Genomic DNA, 24,876 nt, shown 5'->3' on the forward strand with positions numbered 1-24,876 from the left:
GAAACAAGGATTTAAGAATTCTCCATTCCAAATGATTGTCTTAAATTGAAAGAGTCACAGATCTCCTCCAATTTGGATGGCATGAGGAAAGGATTAAGGGAAGGAATTCTGACACTAATATGTTAAAAATGATGTAGACAATGGTGGTAAGGAACTCAAGGATTGCCCGGCCTCGTTGCCGCTCCTTTATTGGTAATGTCAGAACCGTGCTCAACTTAACTTTCTTAATCTCAACTTCCTCATCTATGAAATGGGAATTAAAAAAAAAAAAAGTTACCTTCCTCAGAAGAATAATGTGGAGATTAAACAAGATTATGTGTGCAAACCACAGTGTCAGGTGATATGGAAGGAATAGGCAATAAGTAGGAGCCACCAGTAATAATAAAAAGAAATGGGGCACCTGTGTGGCTCAGTTCATTGAGCATCCAACTTCAGCTCAGGTCATGATCTTATGGTTCAGGAATTTGAGCCACCATGGGGCTTGCTACTGTCAGCTCAGAGCCCACTTGGGATCCTCTCTCCCCGATTCTTTGCCCCTCCCCTACTTGTGCACACACATGCACGTGCTCTCTCTCTCTCAAAAATAAATAAACATTAAAAGAAGAAGAAGAAGAAGAAGAAGAAGAAGAAGAAGAAGAAGAAGAAGAAGAAGAAGGAGGGAAGTTAGAGGGACTTAATTGTCAAAATAGTACAGAGATCAGAAGTAAAGTCTGTTTATTTATCTTCTCTTGGTACCCAAATAATATCTGTATCATGAGCTCTTAAAATCTTGATCCCAGAGTGTTTACAGTAATTTTCTGGTGTCCTCCAGAGAGTATTAATATTCTAGCAATATATATACTTTTAACTCAAGAGAATAAAAACTTATTTTTATATAAATAAGTTTAAATTATATTATATTTAAACAGTGCTTATTTTCAAAAACTGAGATATTTGAACCACTTTTGGATTCAAATAAAACAAACCTAGAAACTAACAGTCTTATTCTATGATGGGTTCCAAAGAGATTACTTGGTACCCCCTGGTAAATGTGATTTTGTTTTGTTTTGTTTTGTTGTATTCTGTTTTGTACAGTGTTTTCCAGCAAAGTGTATCACAAAGTCTGGTCATTAAATCTTTTTTTTTCCCCAGGGACATAGAAGCAAACTAAAGTCATATTAACTCGAACTCTTAAGATGATGGGGAAAGCAACAGTTCTGGCTGAATATTTATTGAGCACCTCCTATGTGCTAGGCACTGTTCTAAGAGGTGGGGAGAGATGGATCCGTGAGCACAACAGTCCAAAATCCTTGTCCTTGTAGAGCTTATGTTCTACTGTGGGAAGACTAACAATAAAAAAAAAAAAAAAATACAGCTTGTCAGGTAATGATAAGTGTGGCTAAAATAAATCAAGAAAAGGACAAGTAGGAGTGCCAGAGAATGGGGTTGGGGATATCATTTCAAACAGAGTGGTCAGGAAAGACTTTACTGGGAAGGTGACATCTGAGTAAAGATTTGAAGGAAGCAGAGAGTGTGAGACATACAGGGAAATTGGGGGAAAGCATTCTAGGCAGAGAGAATGGCAAGTGTGCAAAAACCCCGAGGTAGAAGTTAATTCTGGCAAAGAGATCACTGTGGCTGGAGCCAAGTGCAAGAGGGGAAAAGTAGTAACATCTGAGATTAGTTTTGAGTAGGAAAATGACTTGCTATATTAAAAGGCTCACCAGGGCTGCTGTGTTGTGAATAGGTTGTAAAGGATCCAGCTGAAAGAAAGGAGATGAGTTCTGAAGTCATGTCAATAATCCAGGTAAGAGACAATAGTGGCTTAGACCATGACAGAAGTAGCAGAGATGGTAAGAAAAGGTTGGATTCTGTATGTATTTTTTTAAGGATTTTATTTTAAGTAACCTCTACACCCAATGTGGAGTTCAAACTCATTACCCTGAGATCAAGAGTCGCATGCTCTACTGACTGAGCCAGCCAGGTGCCCCTGCATGTTTTTAAGACAGAATCAACAGTATTTGGTGACAGACTGGATTGAGTATAAGAGAAAAAGAGGCATCAAAGATGACTATATGGGGGGGGGTGCCTGGGTGGCTCATTCAGTTAAGCATCTGACTTCAACTCAGGTCATGACCTGGTGGTTCACAAGTTCAAGCCCTGCGTTGGGCTCTGTGCTGACAACTCAGAACCTGGAGCCTGCTTTGGATTATGTGTCTTCCTCTCTCTCTCTGCCCCTCCCCCACTCGCTCGCTCTCTCTCTCTCTCTCTCAAAAATAAATAAAAAACATTTTAAAAAATTAAAAAAAAAAAAAGAGGACTACGTGGTTCAAGGCCCAAGCAACTGGAAAAATGAAATTGTCATTAACTGAAATGAACAAAACAACAGGTTGAGCAGGTTTGGGAGGGGGAAGATGAGGTGGTAAGTTTCAGACATTCCAAGTGCTGAGATACCTATTAAAATCCAAGTGGAGATGTCAATTAGGCAGTAAATATACAAATATGAAGTTTAGGGGAGAGATGTGGGATGGAGTATATGACAGTTGTCAGCATTTGAATGGTATTTAAAGCCATAAAACAGTACAAGAATAAGTGTAGACAGAAAAGAGGCCCAAGGACTGAGTCCTGGGTAGTCCAGTGACTTCAGTTTGAGGGAATGACAGGGAGCCAGCAAAGGAGACTGGGAAGTGGCCAGTGAGTTAGAAGAAAAACCAGAAGCTTATCCTAGAAGTTGAGTTTCTAGCTTAGGAAACAGTAATCAAGTGAGTCAAATGCTGCCTATAGAGCAAGTAATATGGGAGGACTGAGAGTTGGCTATTGGATTTAACAACGTGGAGGTCACCAATGACCTTGATAAGAGAAACTCTGGTGGTACAATAGACATGGGAGTGTAACTGGAATGGGTTCATGAGAGAATGGAAAGAGAGGAATTGGAAAGAGAGGCAAAGGGAGCTCTTTTGGAGTTTTACTCCAAGGAGAGCAGAAAAATGAGGCAATAGCTGGAGGTAAAGTGGAAGTCAAGGGAAAATTTTAATGGGAAAAATTATAGCATGTCCGTACGTTGATGGGCATGTTCTTGTTGAGAGTGGGGGAGGGGAGGTAGGGTTTGATGATGCAAGAGAGAAAGGAGAGAATTGTTGGAACGTGTCCTCGAGTAAATGAGAAGGAAGGGGTGGGAGCATACACATGGATAGAGGAGCTGGTCTTAACAGCCTGGACACTTCAGTCCTACTCACAGAAGGGAAGACTGAACAGATGGGATTGAAAGCAGTGGGAATTTCTGATTGCTTTTGTTTTCTCAGTGAAACAGGAAGCAGGTTTATCAGCCAAGAATGAGAGTGGGAGAGAGTATTAAAGGTTTGGAGAGAGAGAAAAAGGTATGAAACAGTTGCCTAGGATGGTGAATAGTCTACAGCAATGTGGCAGGATCACCAGCAGGCAGGGAGGGCCCAATGAGGTCATGAATTTATGGTGAGACTAGGCAACATAACTGAGTGTTTTTTCTAGTGAAGTTTTTAGCTCCAGAGGTGCGGGGAGAGTAGAAAGAAAGCTGGAATCACCAGGATTGGTACTCTGATAGACAAGTACCATGAGGAGAGAGGGGCAAAGGACTCAAGAATGTATGTAAGAGAGTGATTACATTGATGGACTGTGGAACTTAGTGCAAGAAAGAAGGCAAGTAAGGACATAAGAGAATGTGAAGAACAGTTCAAATAAAAAAGGTTGGATTTGGAGATTGTGTCCCAGTGTGGCTGAAGAATTACTGGTTTGGGGTAGCAGAAAGAGAAAGTGGTAGAAAGATAGAATTTAGTGATTGAGAAGTGGGATACTGGAATTTGAGATTAAGATGTTTCCAAAATTGATGAAGATAAAGTCTAACAGTGTATTATAGACTGAATTGTGTCCCCTCAAAATTCATATGTTGAAGCACTAAATCTTATAACCTCAGATTGTGACTATATTTGGGAGATAGGGCCTTTAAAGTGGTAATTAAGTTAAAACAAGGTTGGTAGGATGGGCCCTAATCCAATCTGACGTGTGTCCTTATAAAAGGAGGAAATTTGAACACACAAAGAGATACCCAGGTGCACAGAGAAAAGACCTTCATCGGACAAAAGAAGGCAGCCATCTGTAAGCCAAGGAGAGAGGTCTCAGGAGAAAGCAAACCTATCAACATCTTGATTTGGGACTTCTGTCTTCCATTACTGTGAGAAAATAAATTTCTGTCGCTTAAACCCACTAGTCTGTGGTATTTTGTTATAACAGCCCCAGCAGATTAACACAAGGTGTGGCCATGGGAGTGAGTGGTGAGGCAGGGTGGGAGGCAAGAGGATTGGAAAAAAGAAGGTTTAGTTGAGATTTTGTAAAGGTTTTTATTGTTCATATTTTTCACTTTGAAGAGGAGTAACTAGGAATACCTTTTTTTTTAAGTTTACAGAGGATAGAAATCGTTGACCAATTTCTATCTTGTTTCAATGCTATTGCTTCCAGTAAATTTTAGTGTCTGAGCTGAATGGTCACCCCTAAACAGGGTGTCCCTCAAAATAATGATGAATTGGTATCTAATGAATATCTCTTTTTTGAGCTAGAAACGGTGTTAGAAGCTCTGACATACATTAAAACAAAAAATGAGCTCAATGGCACTAAGGCAAAGGCATTATTAGTCTCATTTTGCATGTGAAAAAAAATGGATCTAAGAAAAAAAATTTAAACTTGCTCAACTATTAGACGTTAAGTCCAAGACTTTTATATTCTTTGGACTCTTCACCTACCCTTGCCTGATACACTTCTGTGCATCAATCCCCTCTTCATTGCAAATGGGTTTTGAATTTGGATATTCTGATTCATTGGTAGTGGCTGCCTACAATATTATTTTAAAGACACGCTGGTTTCAGTTAGAGAGATACACAGGCCAGATAGGTTAGTTAGATCTATTATTGATGTCTGCTGTGGAGACAGGGTCATGGAAGGGCAACACTAACATGGAAGGGCATGACTAATAGTCCCCAGTCTTAGTCAAGCCCAGAAAGATGTCTCCAGTGATGTTTTTATGTCACAGGTAGTTATGAAGACTTGAGGAAGTACAGGGCTAATTGTCATCTGGAAGATTGTTCAGTAAAAGTGACAGAAGTGAATGAAGAGAATATGACAGGCTGGAAAACTTGATAAAATTATTTAAAAGGGAGGGGCGCCCGGGTGGCTCTGTCAGTTAAGTGACCATGTAGGGCTCTGTGTTGACAGTGCGGAGCCTGCTTGGGATTCTCTCTCTCCCTGTCTCTCTGCCCCTCCCCCACTCCCGCACACGCTCTGCTCTCTCAAAGTAAATAAATAAACATTTTAAAAATTGTCAAAGGGGGAGTTGAGTAATGTCCTTATTTTGGTTATCCCATTAATACAAACATCTAATGAAGTCTCCCTGGACAACTAAAAAAAAAAAAAATGTACTTAAGTTCATTTCTAAGAACACTCTTTTATAACCTGCCTCCTGAAAAAAATGTGTACTCATAAAAAAAAAAAAAATATTCCTGAAGCCATTTGTCTCCAGTAAACTCCCAATTTTCTTGCCAAGGAATTCTTACTAAATCAGGATTTTCTTGCTGGTCCTCCAGGAACCAGGAAGAGTCTCTGGCTGCTGTGCTTATTGGCTGCTTCTGGCGTTGGCTTCCTGTTCTCCACGCAGAGCTGAGGAAATCCGCAGGATGCTTGCTACCAGGGGACAAGGTGACTCAGGAGGAAACACTCCACCTAAAATAGTCTTGGTGTGCAGCTTCTGAGTCACTTTGGAATCAAAGTTAACGTGGGATCCTGAAAGTAATCCTACAGATGATGGGAAGTGGAGAAGAAGGAAATATCTCAAACAAGTTGACTGAAAAAAGTTTGCCACAAAGATGAAAATTTAACTGCTGAAAAGGCTAATATTCAGGGAGAAACTTCATCCCTAAAGTTCAAAGTGGATGAATTGTGATTTTCTTCAGTGACCAGGGGCATAAAGTGTTAGTCATGGCCCAATCTAGGGACCCACTGGGAGTGGATGTTTCCTTAAAAATACATTAAAAGCAGCAGAACAGCTGTGTAAACAGAAATGGACCACTGGCTTGCAGTAGCCTTGATTTTTGTGTTTATAATTCTTTCTCGAGAATTATCTGGCCAAAAGTATTTATGGGACTGGTAGACTCTATGTTTATCTCTAGTTAAAGGTAAACACCTAGCGTTTCACCTACTGAGAGAGGGGAAGAAGTATACAATTCATATTCAAAGCTCTCCAAGCAGTATTCTATATTTGGAATGACCTCTAAAACCTTTATCTTACCTGCCCTTTTCCCTCTTCTTCCTGGCCCCAGGCCTCAGTGTCCATTTATTTATTGCAGCTCTTCACAGGGAGGGATTAAAGAACTGTATTCCATCGTTTAGTCTTTAAATGTGTATTGAGCAATTGTCATCTAGCAGGAAGGCAAAGAACACCCATTTTTTTGCCCTCAACATGCACTCTGCTCAGAGTCTGACTGGGGAAATAGAAAAGTTCAACAAAAGGTTTGTGATACAAAATGTCAAATCTCCAGTAGATTTAAGCATAGGCTTCATGCAAGTACAGCAAGGCAAAGGGAACTTGAATGGAACTGGGGGTTCATGGGAGATTTCTTAAAAGGGCAGGGAAAGAATTGAGTCACCAAGGTTAAGAAACGGGTAGTTGGGCAAAATGAGACTCAATCAAAGTTAAACATTCACTGGTAGATAAATGCATTGTATGATGCTTGATTGGAGCTTGGCTTGGAAAATGAGGTGAAATATATCTTGAGGATAATTACAAAACTCTGAATACAGAGAGTATTAGACAGTATTAGAAGGGGTTTTAAATTTATTTTGGGTAAAGTAATGGTGTAGTTACAAATGAGGTTGCTCTAATTTTTAGGAGATACATACCCTTGAAGTGTATTTTGCTAATGGTTTAGCAAACATCTGAAACCTGAAACGGTTTAGCAAAAGTAGGAAGAGGAGGAAAAGGAGAAAGAGGAGGAGGAGAAGCAGAAGCAGAAGCAGAAGCAGAAGCAGAAGCAGAAGAAGAAGAAGAAGAAGGAGGGAGGGGGAGGAGGGGAGCGGGGAGGGGAGGGGGAGGGAAATCAGAAGGGGAGGAGAGAGGAGGGCAGGGGGAGGAAAAATGAATGCATGGTAGATAGATAAAGGGATCAAACATAACAGAATGTGAACAACTGTTGAACTGAATCTGGATGTTCATTGTACTAGTTTTTCAACTTTCTCGAGTTTTTGAAAATTTTCATAAAAAATAGTTGGAAAAAAAAAGTACCTGGTAGACACACTCAGTTGGATAAATTTACCCAAAATTCATGGAGTGTATTCATGCTGGGAATTCAAAATAGCAAATAAATGCTCTGCCCAAACAGCTGCATTAGGCTACCCAGAAGCACCGAGTTAGGAAAGAGGAGCCAACTCTGCAACTTGGAGCCAGTGTCCAGCTGCCTGAGTGGAAATGAATGTGGCAGGGAGGGTGGGTGAGGAAGGACCTCAGCGCTTGAAGACCCTTGTGTGTGTCAGGCTGAAAAGTTTGGACTTTATCTCCAGGAAGTCAGGCCACTTAAGAGTGGAGAGCATTTTAGAGGCTCATTTGAGGGACGGATCAGAGTTTGGAAGGCATAGAACTAAGAGATCATTGCAGAGACAAGTGCAGTAATTCCATCAGAAATAAAAAAGGCCAAATGTTGGGGAGGATGCCAAGCAAGCCACTTTGGAAAAGGGTTTGGCGATTTCTTACAAAATTAAATATATACTTATGATTCAACCCAGTCATTTTCCTACTAGGTATTTACTCAAGAAAACTAAAACAGGAGTCCACACAAATGCTCTGACAGGAATGTTTAGAGCAACATTAGTCATAATCACCAAACTTGGGAGTATTGACTAGTAAACTGGTAAAGTGTACATTCATAAACAAAACACCGTGCAATAAAAAGGAATAAACCGATACTACAACACGGATGAATTTCAAAAGCCTTATGCTAAGTGAAAGAAGTCAAACTACACACTGTATGATTCATGGATAGGACATTCTGGTAAAGTCAAAGCCATTGATACAGAAATCAGACCAATAGTTTCCAGGTGCTAGGGTATGGGAAGGAGTTGCCTACAAAGGGGCACATGGAACTTTCTGGGTATGGGAAAATATTTTATATAGTATTTTTATCATGGTGGTGGTTACAGAGCTACATATATTTATCAAAACTGTGCACCTAATAGTGTGAATTTCACTGGATAGAAATTATATCTCAGTATACCTCAATTCAAAAAAAGGAAAATAATGGGGCACCTGGGTGACTCAGTTAAGTGTCCAACTTCGGCCCAGGTCATGGTCTCATGATTTGTGAGTTTGAGTCCCAAATTGGGCTGTCTGCTATAAGTACAGAGCCCACCTCAGATCCTCTGTCCCTCTCTCTCTCTCTCTCTATGCCCCTCCCCTGCTCAGTTTCTCTCTCTCTCAAAAATAAATATTTTTTAAAAAGGTAAATAAAAAAGAAAAATAGGACATGAAGATTGAATGGATAAAGAATAGGAAAAGGAAAAGTGAAAGATATTTTGGTGATCAAGAAAACAGATACACTAATACAAGAAGTGTAAATGTCAGAGACAGCACCTAATACAGCCAGTTAACTGCTACAAGAATAAAATGATCAATCAAGTTATATATAGGTGGAATTCAGAATGTACTAAAATATTTTCATCTGTTTTATGTTATTATTTTAGCAGTCAGTTTGATGCAAGTATGAGGAAAATGTTATTAACTTTAGAAAGTGCATAATGGATTCTCAAGAAGAAACTTAAATTCTGGGAAAAAGTGTGTGTGTGTGTGTGTGTGTGTGTGTAGGCATTCCTGTCTCAAATATCTGATGATAATTTTCCCTGGATTATGTTTTTCATGGATTTTACATGCAAAATGCTTTCTTAATTCTAATTAATAAAAAACACTAAATATATATATTATTATTTTTTTTAATGAAAAATACCTGTGATATGGTGGAAGAAGTCAGCATGGAGATAGTTTGGAGAGAATTTAAGAAGGTAGAATCTTTTCCAGGAAATGATTTTCCAGATAAGATATGCTTGCACGTGGGCATATGGACCTCGCAAATAAGAATACTACTGGGGGTGGGGGGAGGAGCCAAGAGAGCAGAACAGCATGGAAGTTTTTTTTGCCTCTCACATCCATGAAATATAGCCAGACCAACACTAAACCATCCTGCACACCTAGAAAACTGATCCGAAGATTAACACAACAATCTGCACAACCTGAACCACAGAACTCAGCAGGAACGCAGCACGGAAAGGTGAACTGGGGCAGAGAGAAGCTGCGGAGGGCAGAAAGTGGTTTTTGCTTGCAGAGAGAGGACGGAGACCGGGGTGGGAGGGAGAGTACGGGAAAAGCACCCCCCCCCCAAAAGCAGCTGGAGAGAAAGTGGAAAATTGGAAACAGCCACAGAGACTAAACTAAAAAGGGAGAAAGGAGAAAGGAGAGGGTTTAAATTCCATTAAGACTCTAAAAACAGGGGAGCGCAGAGTCTGAAACTCTGCAGCTCAATACCTGGTGGTGCTCTGGTGAGAAGGGCAAATCCCCGGGAGCAGAGTGAAGTCCAGGGTCTTCAGGCCACATGGGGAGAGGCGGTTCCCCTGCTGGGAGGACATCTGGTAGAGGCTGTGTAGACCGCCACAGGCAAAGGTCCCAGTGGACCCGGGAGAACAACCACATTTGCTGGTGCTGGGACAAGGTCGTTGGGGGCGAAGCCTGCTGCCAGATGTGTGTTGTGATTTGCCATAATCCCTGAAATGTGGCTGCCACACAATCGCGTGAACTTTTTCTGAGGTGGGCTGGCACCCAGACACAGTCTCTGGTCACCGGCAAGCAGCATGGTCCTGTGAACGTTCCTGGGTGCGGCCGGCACCCGGCCATTGCTCGGTGAGACCCTCCGCAGAGGGGCGGAACAGGTCAAAGCCACAGTCCCTCAGAAGTAAGAGGCCGGGGAAAACAGCCGCATCTGAGACAAAACTCGGGATAGAGGTACTACCTGGGGCTTGGTCACGGAAAGTGTAAAAGCGAGGAGTGGAGGAAAGCTGAAACAAAGGACGGGTGCGCAATTGCTGATCCAAGAGAACAGAATTCTGATACTAGAGGCTGGGTGACGCCATATTTACCACTCCTGTGCATGCGCACACACACCTACAAGCGCCACCGCAACAATCCACCTCAGTAAGCTAAGCAGAGCCATCTAGTGGAGAGTAGAGCTGTTACACTAAGCCCCGCCCAACTGGGCCGACCTCGCTCTTCAGGAACACAAATCCTTCCAGCTGCTTAGTCTCCGGACTATAAATGGCTTCATAGTTTGACTTCTAGGGGAAAACAAAGTAATTTCAATAGTATTTCAGTCTGTTCGCTGATCCATCCTTTCAATTTCCTTTTTTATTCTTAAATACAGAAACAGAAAAAATTTATTATTATTTTCAAATTTTATTAAATATTTTTCTTTAAATTTTTTCCTACTATATTTTTACTTTTGTGTAAATTTGTTCAACCTCTATTTTACTTCCATCATTTCATTTTATTCTATTCCAGTGTATGTATTTTTTCAAATTTTCAAGTGATTTCCTTTTTTTTCTTTCCCCTTTTTTCTTTAATCTATCAAGCCCCTTTCAACACCCAGACTAAAACATACCTAGGATCTAGCATCATTTATTTCACTTGTGTGTGTGTGTGTTGTTTCTAATATTTTAATTTTAATTTTTTTTACCTTATCAATTCCTTTTCTCCCTTCAAGAAGACAACACGAAGGAATTCACCCCAAAAGATAGAGCAGGAAGAAAGGAAAGCCAGGGACTTAACCAACACAGTTACAAGCAAGATGTCTGAACCAGAATTTAGAATTGTGATAATATGAATACTAGCTGGAGTCAAAAATTGATTAAAACTCTTTTCTGCATATATAAAAGAGGTAAAATCTAGTCAGGATGAAACAAAAAACGCTATAACCAAGCTTCAATCTAGAAAGGATGCCACGGTGACAAAGATGTATGAGGCAGAGCAGAGAATCAGCTATGTGGAGAACAATGGAGAATGATGAAGCAGAAAAAAAGAGGGAGACTAAGGCAAATGGCCATGATTTAAGAATTAGAGAAATCAATGACTGACTAAAAAGGAACAACATCAGAATCATAAGGGTCCCAAAAAGATGAAAAGAGAGAAAAAGGAGTAGAAGGGTTATGTGAGCAAATCATAGCAGAAAACTTTCCTAACCTGGGGACAGACATAGACATCAAAATCCAGGAAGCACAGAGGACTCCCATAAGATTCAACAAAAATAGACCATCAGCAAGGCATATCATAGTCAAATTTACAAAAGACTCAGACAAGGAAAGAATCATGAAAGCAGCAAAGGGAAAAAAGTCCTTAATCTACATGGGAAGACAGATCAGGTTTGCAGAAGACCTATCCACAGAAACTTGGCAGGTCAAAAAGGAGTGGCAGGATATATTCAATGGGCTGAATTGGAAAAATATGCAGCCAAGAATTCTTTCTCCAGCAAGGATGTCATTCCAAATAGAAGGAGAGATTAGAAGTTTCCCAGCAAACAAAAATTAAAGGAGTTCATGACCACTAAACCAGCCCTGCAAGAAATATTAAGGGGGACTCTCTGAGGGGAGAAAAAACTAAACAAATAAATTAAATACATACATAAATAAATAACAAAAGCAACAAAGACTAGAAAGGACCAGAGAACACCACCAGAAACTCCAACTCTACAAGAAACATAATGGCAATAAACTCATATCTTCAGTACTCACTCTAAATGTCAATGATCTAAATGCTCCAGTCAAAAGACATAGGGTAACAGAATGGATAAGAAAACAAGATCCATCTATATGCTGTTTACAAGAGACCCAGTTGAGACTTAAAGACACCTTCAGATTGAAAGTAACGGGATGGAGAACCATCTATCATGCTAATGGTCGACAAAAGAAAGCTGGAGTAGCCATACTTTTATCAGACAATCTAGACTTTAAAATAAAGACTGTAACAAGAGATGAGGAAGGGCATTATATCATAGTTAAGGGGTCTATCCACCAAGAAGACCTAACAGTTGTAAACATTTATGCTCCAAATGTGGCACACCCAAATATATACATCAATTAATCACAAACATGAAGAAACTCATTAATAATAATACCATAATAGTAGGGGACTTCAACATCTCATGTACAACATCGAACAGACCATCTAAACAGAAAATCAACAAGGAAACAATGGCTTTGAATGACACACTGGACCAGATGGACTGAACAGATATATTCAGAACATTTCGTCCTAAAGCAGCGGAATATACATTCTCCTCCAGTGCACATGGAACATTCTCCAGAATAGATCACATGCTGGGATGTGATCAGTCCTCAGAAAGTATGAAAAGATCAAGATCATACCATGCATATTTTCAGACCACAACACTATGAAACTCAAAATCAACCACAGGAAAAAAATTGAAAAAATAACAAATACTTGGAGACTAAAGAACATCCTACTAAAGAATGAATGGGCTAACCAAGAAGTTAAAGAGGAAATTGAAAGTGCATGGAAACCAATGAAAATGATAACACCACAGCCCAAAACCTATAGGACACAAAAAAGGCAGCCATAAGAGGGAAGTATATAGCAATCCAGGCCTTCCTAACCAAGGAAGAAAGGTCTCACATACACAAGGTAACTTTACACCATAAAAAGCTGAGAAAGGAACAGCAAATAAAACCCAAAAACAGCAGAAGTCAGGAAATAATAAAGATTAGAACAGAAATCAATGCTATTGAAGCCAAAAAAACCAGTAGAACAGATCAATGAAACCAGAAGCTGGTACTTTGAAGGAATTAACAAAATTGATAAACCCCTACCCAGTTTGATCAAAAAGAAAAAGGAAAGGACCCAAATAAATAAAATCAAGAATGAAAGAGGAGAAATCACAACCAACACAGCAGAAATAAAAACAATAAGAAGAGAATATTATGAGCAATTATACACCAATAAAATGGGCAATCTGGAAGAAATGGAAAAATTCATAGAAACATATGCACTACCAAAACTGAAACAGGAAGAAATAGAAAATTTGAATAGACCCATAACCAGGAAAGAAATTGAATTAGTAATCAAAAAACAGAGTCCAGGGCCAGATGGCTTTCCAGGGGAATTCTACCAAACATTTAAGGAAGAGTTAACACCTATTCTCTTAAAGCTGTTCCAAAAAATAGAAATGAAAGGAAAATTTCCAAACTCTTTCTATGAAGCCAGCATTACTTTGATTCCAAAACCAGACAAAGACCCCACTAAAACAGACAACTATAGACCAATTTCCCTTATGAACATGGATGCAAAAATCCTCAAAAAGATATTGGCCAACCGGCTCCAACAATACATTAAAAAAATTAATCACCACGACTAAGTGGGATTTATACCTGGGATGCAGGGCTGGTTCAATATCCACAAAAACAATCAATGTGATTCATCACATCAATAAAAGACAAGACAAGAACCAGATGATCCTCTCAATAGATGCAGAGAAAGCATTTAACGAAATACAACATCCTTTCTTGATAAAAATCCTCAAGATAGTAGGGATAGAAGGATCATACCTCGAGATCATAAAAGCCATATATGAAAGACCCAATGCTAATATCATCCTGAATGGAGAAAAACTGAGCACTTTCCCCCTAAGGTCAGGAGCAACACAGGGATGTCCGCTCTCACCACTGTTATTCAACACATATAGGAAGTCTTAACATCTGCAGTCAGACAACACAAAGAAATAAAAGGCATCCAAATCGGCCAGGAGGAGGTCAGCCTTCACTCTTCTCAGATGACATGATACTCTATAGGGAAAACCCAAAAGATTCAACCAAAAAACTGCTAGAATCGATTCATGAATTCAGCAAAGTTGCAGTATATAAAATCAATGCACAGAAATCGGTTGCATTCCTATACACCAGTAATGAAGCAACAGAAAGAGAAATCAAGGAATCAATCCCATTTACAGTTGCACAAAAGACCATAAAATACCTAGGAATAAATCTAACCAAAGAGGTGGAAAATCTATACACTGAATAACTATAGAAAGCTTATGAAAGAAATTGAAGAAGACACAAAAAAATGGAAAAAGATTCCATGCTCCTGAATAGGAAGAACAAATATTGTTAAAATGTCAATACTACCCAAAGCAATCTACATATTCAATGCAATCCCTATCAAAATAACACCAGCATTCTTCACAGAGCTAGAACAAACAATCCTAAAATTTGTATGGAACCAGAAAAGACCCAAATAGCCAAAGCAATCTTGAAAAAGAAAACCAAAGCAGGAGTCATCATAGTCCCGGACTTCAAGCTATACTACAAAGCTATAATCATCAAGACAGTATGGTACTGGCACAAGAACAGACACTCAAATCAATGGAACAGAATAGAGAACCCAGACATGGACCCACAAACGTATGGCCAACTAGCCTTTGACAAAGCAGGAAAGAATATCCAATGGAATAAAGACAGTCTCTTCAGCAAGTGGGACTGGGAAAACTGGACAGCGACATGCAGAAGAATGAACCTGGACCACTTTCTTGCACCATATACAAAAATAAACTCAAAATGGGTGAAAGACCTAAATGTAAGACAGGAACCCATCAAAATGCTTGAGGAGAAAGAAGGCAAAAATCTCTTTGATCTTGGCCACAGCAACTTCTTACTTAACATGTCTCCAGAGGCAAGAGAAACAAAAGCAAAAATGAACTGTTAGGACCTCATCAAAATAAAAAGCTTCTGCACAGTGAAGGAAACAATCAGCAAAACTAAAAGGCAACCGACAGAATGGGAGAAGATATTTGCAAACCACATATCAGATAAAGGGGTAGTATCCAAAATCTATAAAGAATTTATAAAACTCAACAGCCAAAAATCAAATAATCCAGTGAAGAAATGGGCAAAAGACATGAATAGACACTTCTCCAAAGGAGACATCCAGGTGGCCAACTGACAAATGAAAAAATGCTCCACATCACTCATCATCAGGGAAATACAAATCAACACCACAATGAGATACCACCTCACACCTGTCAGAATGGCTAACATTAACAACACAGGGAAAAACAGATGTTGGCGAGGATGCAGAGAAAGAGGATCTCTTTTGCCCTGCTGGTGGGAATGCAAACTGGTGCAGCCACTCTGGAAAACAGTATGGAGGTTCCTCAAAAAACTAAAAATAGAGTGACCCTACGATCCAGCAATTGCATGACTAGGTGTTTATCCACAGGATACAGGTGTGCTGTTTTGAAGGGGCACATGCACCCCAATGTTTATAGCAGCACTATCAGCAATAGCCAAAGTATGGAAAGAGCTGAAATGTCCATTGATGGATGAATGGATAATGAAGAAGTGGTATATATATATATATATATATATATATATATATATATATATACAATGGAGTATTACTCTGTAATCAAAAAGAATTAAACCTTGTCATTCACAACTACGTGGATGGAACTAGAGGGTATTATGCTAAGTGAAATTAGTCAGTCAGAGAAATACAAATTCACATGACTTCACTCATATGAGGTCTTTAAGACACAGAACAGATGAACACAAGGGAAACGAAGCAAAAATAATATAAAAACAGTGAGGGGGAAAAAACATAAGAGACTCTTAAATATGGAGAACAAACAGAGTACTGGAGGGCTTGTGGGGGGGGGGGGAATGGGATAAATGTGTAAGGGGCATTAAGGAATCTACTCCTGAAATCATTGTTGCACTATGTGCTAACTTGGATGTAAATTAAAAAAATAAAATATAAATTAAAAAAAAAACCTATCATCCAAAAAAAAAGAATACTACTGTGGGGGTGCCTGGGTGGCTCAGTTGTTAAACATCTGACTTCCACTCAGGTTATGATATCCTGGTTTGTGAGCATGAGCCCCCTATTGGGTGAGCTCAGGCCTGGGTTCTGGAGAACATGAGTCCCGCTTCAGGTGAGCCCCCTCTCTCTCTGCCCTTGCTTACTTTCACCCTCTCTCTTAATAAAAAAAAATACTACTGTAGTATTTGTAAGGAGAAAAGAGTGGAAATAATCTAATTTTCCAATAGGAAAATGGTTAAGCAAATGATGACATATCTGTACAACAGAATACTATGTAGTTGTTAAACATGAGACAAATATATGTGTGCCTATATGCAATGATGGCAAGTTATAAAAAAAGAAAGAAAGAAAAGAAAACTGGGGCACCGGGTGGCTCAGACGGTTAAGCTTAGGACTTAGGTTTTCATCATGATCTCACAGTAGGTGAGTTCGAGTCCAGCGTCACGCTCTGTACTGACAGCTCAGAGCCTAGAAACTGCTTCAGATTCTGTGTCTCCCTCTGTCTTCCCCTCCCCCACTCTCTCTCTCTTTTTTTTTCTCTCTCTCTCTCAAAAATAAACATTAAAAGAAATTTAAAAAGAAAAAGAAAACACTGTACAGAATATTGCTAATTATGCAACAAAAGAAATGTCACACACACATACACACAGACACACACAGACAGACAGACACACACAGACAGACACACACACACACACACACACACACACACACACACAGCACAGCCATAGAATATCTCTGGAAGACTATGACCAGAAGCTGTTTTATCTGTCAGGGTCCATTCAGGAGACAGTAATGACCTAATAATTTGAATAGTCAGCCGGTGTGGCACTGGCTCCTCTGGAAGAGGTAGGTTCTGACCCTGGTCTTCTGGCGCTGTCTCTCCACTTCCTCACCAGCACCTTCAGGCAGGAGGAGAGGGCAGTGAGAGATTGGAATCTCCTCCAGGTTCAAGACCATGACCACCCATTCTGTAGAAAGTTCGTTTTCACTTGGGTAGCAGCAGTCTTCCTGGTGCCGGGACTCCATCCAAGGGAAGCACCTCATCACAGATGAGCTAGAATACATTTGTGAAAGAAAGGCATGGCTGCTGTAACATCAACTTGCCTGGCACAAAGCAGTACCGCTGGGACGGCTGCTTGCCCAACGGCTCCTGTGGTGCTTTCGGGTACTGCGTGTTCCTGCACGCAACCCTGCGGGCAACTTCTGGAGCGCTTCCTCCACCGGGCAGCTATGGCGTTCCAGAACCTCTTCATGGCCCTGGAAGATCACTTTGAATCGTGTTCGGCTGAATGCAGGGCTTCATCCCAGGTTCCCAAGTAGTTGATGCTGGCTGCTGATTTGATATCTTCATCATGACAAGGGTAAAAGAAAAAAAATTAAATCACAGGTATATCCAGTCCTTCCCCACTCACTACCCACAAGAGGAAGGACCCTGGGTCATTTCACAGCAGGTTGAATTCTTGAAATGAGATCATCTTGTATCATCTGGGTGGGCCTTAAACTCAATGACAAAACTCCCGTGGACACGCAGAGGAGATACACACAGGAGAAAGCCATGTGGAGACAGAGGCAGCTGTTGGAGTGATGCAGCTACAAACCGGGGGATGCTGAAAGCCCATGAGAGCTTGAAGAAGCAAAGAACAGAGTCTCCCCTAGAGCTCTGGAGAGGAACAGCCCTACCAACATCTTGACTTTGGACTTCTGGCCTCCAGAGATGCAAGAGAATAAATTCCTGTTGTTTTAAGCCACCACGTTTGTGGCGATTTGTTTGGGAAGCCCTGGAAAACTAATAGACATTTCTTTTGTATTAATGGAAAAAGAGGCCAAGTTAAAAAAAAAAAAAAAGAAGGAAAGAAAAGATATTGGAGAAGCCAGTAGGATTTAAATAACCAGTTGCATTTATTGAGCACTTACCACATGCCAAGCACCGGTTCCAGTTAAATGGTGACAGAAATTTGAAACCATCAAGGTAAGCCCCAGAGCTTGCGTTTTTAAGCAGCTACTCTGTACTTCTAGGAAAGAGTGGAAGCTGTGTTTGGAAAGGGACTTGGGAAGGGAATGAGGAAAGTTAAGAAAATGGGGGGTAATTTGAGAGAGATTTGGGGCCAGCTGCCATGGAGGTGAGATATAAGTTCATAAGTTTGTTTTACATTATAAACAGAGTTTTTTGGTATTCCTTGAGAAACTTGGCAAAGATGTATAGGGCTCTCCAGTTGGGGTGCCTGGGTGACTCAGTCAGTTAAGCATCTGACTCTTGGTTTTGGCTCAGGTCATGATCTCACGGTTTCATGGATTCAAGCCCTGCAACAGGCTCTGCTCTGGCAGCACAGAGCCTGCTTGGGATTTTCCCTCCCTCCCCCTCTCTCTGCCCCTTCCCCACTCATGCTGTCTCTTTCTCTCTCAATATAAACAAACTTAAAAAAATAATAAAGGGCTCTTCAGTTAATTTTTTGTTTTTTTACTTTGACATGAGACTGTACCAAGACTTGCACATATGGTGCCTGTGTTTTCTATGGGTTACATTTTCACTCAGTTGCCATTCATTCATGAGCTCCATTTGGCTTATGTGCCATTAACTGTGCTCAGTGCTGGGCATACCTGCAGGTGAGTGAGAACCAGACCCTGCTTGGGGGACTGAGCTCGTCCTGGTCCAGCAGACAAAGATTCTTGAAACTGGACATCATTCTGTGGGCAATGGAAGTTTGTATGCAGTGGGGAAGAAGCTGAGAGAAAGAACTGATTCGGTGTTCCCCAAGATGCTGAGCCTTCCGGATCTGTGAATCCCCAACCCCCAATCTTTAGCGGGCTGTTGGCTAAGGGAATAAACTGATCGTTGCTAGTCTACTGAGGATTAAAGAGTTATCTCATTCAGGTAGCACAATCAGATTAAAAATGTTTTCTCTAGGGCTTTTTCTTTTCATTTTTTTTTTTTTACAGGGGGGCAAGTGTCAAGGGAATGAGAAAAGGGGTATAGCATGGTTAAGATTGACTTGCCTTTAATCTTACCTCCATGGTGGCCCCTACTGAACCCAGTCATAGGGTTAGTCCTGGCTTCCAGAAAATATTTGCCTTGACAATATGGACCAAACCTGATTCTGGTCAGCTTTGAGGCTCCAGGGCAGTCCTATCTGATGTGGTAGGGCAGCTCTATAGTTCGTGGAACTCTGGAGAGGAACACACATTTCTATGGTCAGAAATGACCTGCGAAAACCCTTGAGAGACATTAAATTGGAGACTGTTGTGTTTTTTCCATTAGTCCAGAGCAGCCAGGTTTTCTATGGTGTTGGAGAAGGTTATTGTTTGTTCAGTTGAACACCAGATGAAGAAGCTGGCCAGCTTTTAGAAGATATATTATATGAAAACAGTAGATATTTAAGCACTGGACTCATGCTTGGGGCACAGAAGCACTCAGAGGCAGAGGCTTACAGAATGGCCTCCAGGTCCACCCTGGGAGAAGAATGGCAGGTAAAAGCTTGCCTGGCACTTTCATTCATTTACCCAGTATTTTCTCTTATTATCATGTTATTATTGTTTTTACTATTCTGCTGGATGCCTATTGTTGAATTTGCATGGCATAATTGCATATATTATAGAACGTCCCTATAGTGGAATTTTTTTCTTGAAACGATTTGCTTTTCAATACAAGAGTTACACCCTCCTGGCTACTGAAACAAGGTGTTAGGGAAATCAGAGTATTTTCATCTCTGATCCTTTCTGAGAATAAAATTTGGCCATCTGAGCTGTCCGTGTGGTTCTGCCAAGGACTGTGTCTTCCAGCCAAGTTGGGTCTTGTCCACAGTGATCTGGAAGCCAGTCTTCTGAATAAATCACAAGATTGTTCTTGGAGAAAAAGTGGTTATTTACAGGTAGTTTACTAAATGATAATAAGGGAACTCTTAGAGCTGAGAAAGAGTTCCCAAGAAAGGAAGGAACTTGGAAGATGAAGTCTCAAGGCTGGACCCAGAGACCTCCTTGGAGAAAAGAAAAGAAGCCCCTTCCCTGCCATGGTGCAGTATTTTGCTGGATTGTCTTGAGTCAGAGCTGGTTGACAATCCAGGGCTGACAAGCTGGAAATACCTCCAGTGAGGAACCAGTCGTCTGCGGCTGGTAGGAAAGAAATCACTTGCTGGGGGTTACTGATGGAATTCTCTGGGAAACTGCCACGGAGAGTGCTGTTGAACTTGATGAGAAGCTGGCTGGGCCACTAGCTGGCCGTGGTGGAAACCTGCCAGGAAATAAACAGCTTACAGGAGCGTTGCTGAGCTGGCCCTGGGGAAGGCAGCTGGGGCCCCCACCATCACTGGGTCTCCCACACACCTTCCCAGCCACAGGTGCAAGAACAGAAAACCCACCAGAACCAGGAAGAGAAGCCCATCTTTCCTCCAGAGTCCCACCAGTGTCCTCTACTGGCAAAGCTTAACATTCCGTCAGGGGGCAAGGAAAGATGCTTCATTTATCAGAAGCAGAGAGATGATGGGGAGATGGGAGCTGGAAGGCAATAAATTCCAGCCAATAAATGCCACAGCTGGTAACAATCATATCTGGGGAGAAAAACTGATTGATGAGGCTCAGATGTGAGAGAGTAACTCACTTTTCACTGTAAATCTTTGCACTGTTTGCTTTGGAGGAGGGACATTGCGAAATTTCTTTAATGCATTATCTTGAGTTTCATACTATAAAATAATAATGTTGATGATAGTTATATGTCAGCTATTGTTCTAAATGCTTTAACTATGTTAACTTACCTAATCTTTCCTCAGTTACTTATTAGGCCCAATTTTTACACCTGAAGAAAATGAGGCACAAAGAGATTAAGTAACTTGCCCAAGATTAGCTAGCAAGTGATTGAGCTAGTAACTGGTAATCTGGCTGCAGAACCTGTGTTCTTAATCTCTACACTGTATTAATTTCTCACATCTATCAATGTTTACTGTGGCATGAAACATAGTGAACGAGCGAGGTGATAATCATTTATACTGCTCATCAGATATTTCCCAATGTCTCACTCCCTATAGGGGTGAGTTAGGTCATGTGATTAATGAGTTGTGTGTGCCATTTCTAGTCAAGCAATTCATTATCTGTGGGAGACCTTCCACAGTTCTCTTTCTCCTCTTGCACAGACTGGGTGATGGGTAGATGGCATGAACAAGAAATAAACCTTTGATTTTCTAAGCCCTTGATATTTTACTGCTGATTCTTTAAATTTTTTTAAATGTTTATATTTATTTTTGAGACAGAGAGAGACAGAGCATGAGTGGGGGGAGGGGCAGAGAGACAGGGAGACACAGAATCCAAAGCAGGCTCCAGGCTCTGAGCTGTCAGCACAGAGCCTGATGCAAGGCTTGAACTCGTCATATGCGAGATCATGACCTGAGCCGAAGTAGGATGCTCAGTGGACTGAGCCACCCAGGCACCCCTGCTGATTCTTAATGGAGCAAAAATCTAGCTTACTTTTATTGCTATAAATGATGTATTTCTGATTAGAGTTAATAGCAAAACGTGTTTTATAAAATGCCAATGAGATATATTGCTTGTTCTAAAATTTTTATTGCAATTTTGAACTTAGAAAAATTGAAAAAATTAGAATTATCCAAAGATCACTATTCTTCAGCTAGATTCATCAATTGCTCATATTTTGCTCTCTTTGCTCTATGTTTCTCACATGTTTTTTATTTCTGAATCATTTAAAAGAAAGTTGTAGACATCATGAACTTCACTGGAAAAACTTCAGTAGGCATCTTCTAAGACCAAGAATGAAACTTGGTCATGACCACTCTGAAAATCTTGGCTCCTAATTGCAATCACATATTTACCTTTTTGCTGTATTCTACAATATTGTATATACAAAATAGCTTGAGAATCTCAATTCTAATGTTAATACCATCTTAAATCTATGAAGTAGAGTTTAGATGTTTTGTAATCTCCTTTTTTCTTTACAATTAAGGACACCAAGGACGGGCAATCATGGTACTGTGTAAAGTACAGAACAGGGTAATTCAAGCAACTTTGAACACAGTCCTCTGTACGTCTTTACTAAGATAGATGAGAACAAAAGGGAGTGCAAAGAAATCTTGATAGTAATTTGATAGAGATTCATGTGTTTCTTTTTATATTTGATTTTAGGTTTTGATTTAAAAAAATCTTTTTATTACATTTTATTGAATTGTTTTATGGACCACTTTTACTTGGTTCAAAAATCAGAACAATATAAAAAGGAAAGAAATGCCACCCTCATCCATTTTCTTCACTCTGTTCCTACCATCCCCAGAAGTAGATATTTTCATTAGTCTTGGTTTTATCCTTCTTGTGTTCCCTTTTTTTTTTGCAAAAAATAAGCAAAAACATATATATGTGTACATACATAAATAAATATATATATATTTATATGTATGTATATATATAAACATATATATTTATATTATGTTTCCTTGTTTTTTACACCTCATTTTTTTCACTTAATAATATCATACTGGAAACCACTCCATATCAGGTTATAGAAATATTTCATATTTTTAAAATTATGACTGCATAGTACTCCTGTAGCTATACCACAGTTTAATTTATTGGTGGTCATGTGGATTGTTTCCACTATCTTACTATTACAAGTCATATTGTAATGAGGAATATTGTACACACATTCTTTCATATTTATGAAAGTTCCCTTTCAAGGTAATTTCCTAGAAGTGGTTTTCCTGAGTAAATACATAATTATTATTAAGAATTGTCCAATTCCCTTCACCCTGGACTGTATCATTTTGCAGTCCCATGGGCATTGTATGGCAGTGTTTATTTCCCCACAGCCTCACCAACAGAGTATATTACCAAGTTTTTGAATTGTTGTCAATCTGGTAGGTGAGAAATTATATCTCTGTATAATTTTAATTTGCTTTTATTCTGAGTAAATGTCAACATCTTTTTACATATTTAAGAGTCAACTATGGGGCGGCTGGGTTGTTTAGTCGGTTAAGTGTGGCACTTTGACTCAGGTCATAATCTCACAGTTCATGGGTTCGAGCCCCGCAGAGAGCTCTGTGCTGACAGCTTGAAGCCTGGAACCTGCTTTGGATTCTGTGTCTCCCTCTCTCTCTGCCCCTCCCCCTCTCGTACTCTGTCTCTCTCTCTCTCTCTCTCTCTCTCAAAAATAACCATTAAAAAAAAAGGGTCAACTGTATATCCCTTTCTCATATTGTCTGTTTATGATTTTGTCCATTTTTGTGTCAGGTCTTACATTCCATTCTTTTTTACTTTTAAGCACTCTTTATATATTAAAAAAATTAGTCCCAATGTAAGTGGCAAGTATTTTCCACCAATTTGTCATTTGCCTTTTGGCTTTCTTTGTGATGTTGTATGCCTTGCCAAAAAAAAAAAAATATATATATATATATATATATATATATATATATGTAGTTGAATTTATCAAGATTTTCTATTGTTGCTTTGGGATCTTGTTTTATAGCTTTAAGAAGTTCTTTCCAAACCCGGTTATGTTTTCTTTCATGCTTTTTTTTTTTTTTTTTTTGCATTTAGATTACTGATTCATTTGGAATTTATTCTGGTCCATGGTATGAGATAAAGATTTAGTTTTTACAGCATCCTTTTTTGGTAAAAACCCTTAAGAAAGTAGGGATAGAAGCATCATACCTCGAGATCATAAAAGCCATATATGAATGACCCAACGCTAATATCATCCTCAATGGGGAAAAACTGAGAGCTTTCCCCCAAAGGTCAGGAACAAGACAGGGATGTCCACTGTCACTACTGTTATTCAACATAGTATTAGAAGTCTTAGCCTCTGCAGTCAGACAACACAAAGAAATAAAAGGCATCCAAATTGGCCAGGAGGAGGTCAAACTTTCACTCTTCGCAGATGACATGATACTCTACATGGAAAACCCAAAAGATTCCACCAACAATGAAGTGACAGAAAGAGAAATCAAGGAATTGATCACATTTACAGTTGCACAAAAAAAAACCCATAAAATACCTCAGAATAAATCTAACCAAAGAGATGGAAAATCTATACACTGAATAACTATAGAAAGCTTATGAAAGAAATTGAAGAAGACACAAAAAAATGGAAAAAGATTCCATGCTCCTGAGTAGGAAGAACAAATATTGTTAAAATGTCAATACTACCCAAAGCAATCTACATATTCAATGCAATCCCTATCAAAATAACACCAGCATTCTTCACAGAGCTAGAACAAACAATCCTTAAATTTGTATGGAATGAGAAAAGACCCTGAATAGCCAAAGCAGTCTTTAAAAAGAAAACCAAAGCAGGAGGCATCACAATCCCAGACTTCAAGCTATACTACAAAGTTGTAATCATCAAGACAGTATGGTACTGGCACAAGAACAGACACTCAGATCAATGGAACAGAATAGAGAACCCAGAAATGGACCTACAAACGTATGGCCAATTAATCTTTGACAAAGCAGGAAAGAGTATCCAATGGAATAAAGACAGTCTCTTCAGCAAGTGGGACTGGGAAAACTGGACAGTGACATGCAGAAGAATGAACCTGGACCACTTTCTTGAAAGAAAATAATAACTCAAAAAGAAACTCAAAATGGATGAAAGACCTATATGTAAGACAGGAACCCATCAAAATCCTTGAGGAGAAAGCAAGCAAAAACCTCTTTGATCTTAGCCACAGCAACTTCTTACTCAACACGTCTCCAGAGGCAAGGGAAACAAAAGCAAAAATGAACTATTAGGACCTCATCAAAATAAAAAGCTTCTGCACAGTGAAGGAAACAATCAGCATAACTAGAAGACAACCGACAGAATGGGAGAAGATATTTGCAAATGACATATCAGATAAAGGATTAGTATCCAAAATCTATAAAGAACTTCTCAAACTCAACAGCCAAAAAACAAATAATCCAGTGAAGAAATGGACAAAAGACATGAATAGACACTTCTCCAAGGAAGACATCCAGATGGCCAA

The 24,876-nt window shown here is 39.8% G+C and overlaps 1 pseudogene; it reads left to right on the top strand.

Moving 5' to 3' along the window:
- Nucleotides 1-6,460: 6,460 nt before the first annotated feature.
- On the top strand, nt 6,461-17,242 carry LOC124527147 (SREBP regulating gene protein-like; annotated as a pseudogene).
- Nucleotides 17,243-24,876: the final 7,634 nt, after the last annotated feature.

Source organism: Lynx rufus, unplaced genomic scaffold (assembly GCF_022079265.1).
Source record: "Lynx rufus isolate CCGP_SWC_20201006 ecotype Redwood Valley unplaced genomic scaffold, mLynRuf1.p SCAF_5, whole genome shotgun sequence".
Lineage (NCBI taxonomy): Eukaryota > Metazoa > Chordata > Mammalia > Carnivora > Felidae > Lynx > Lynx rufus.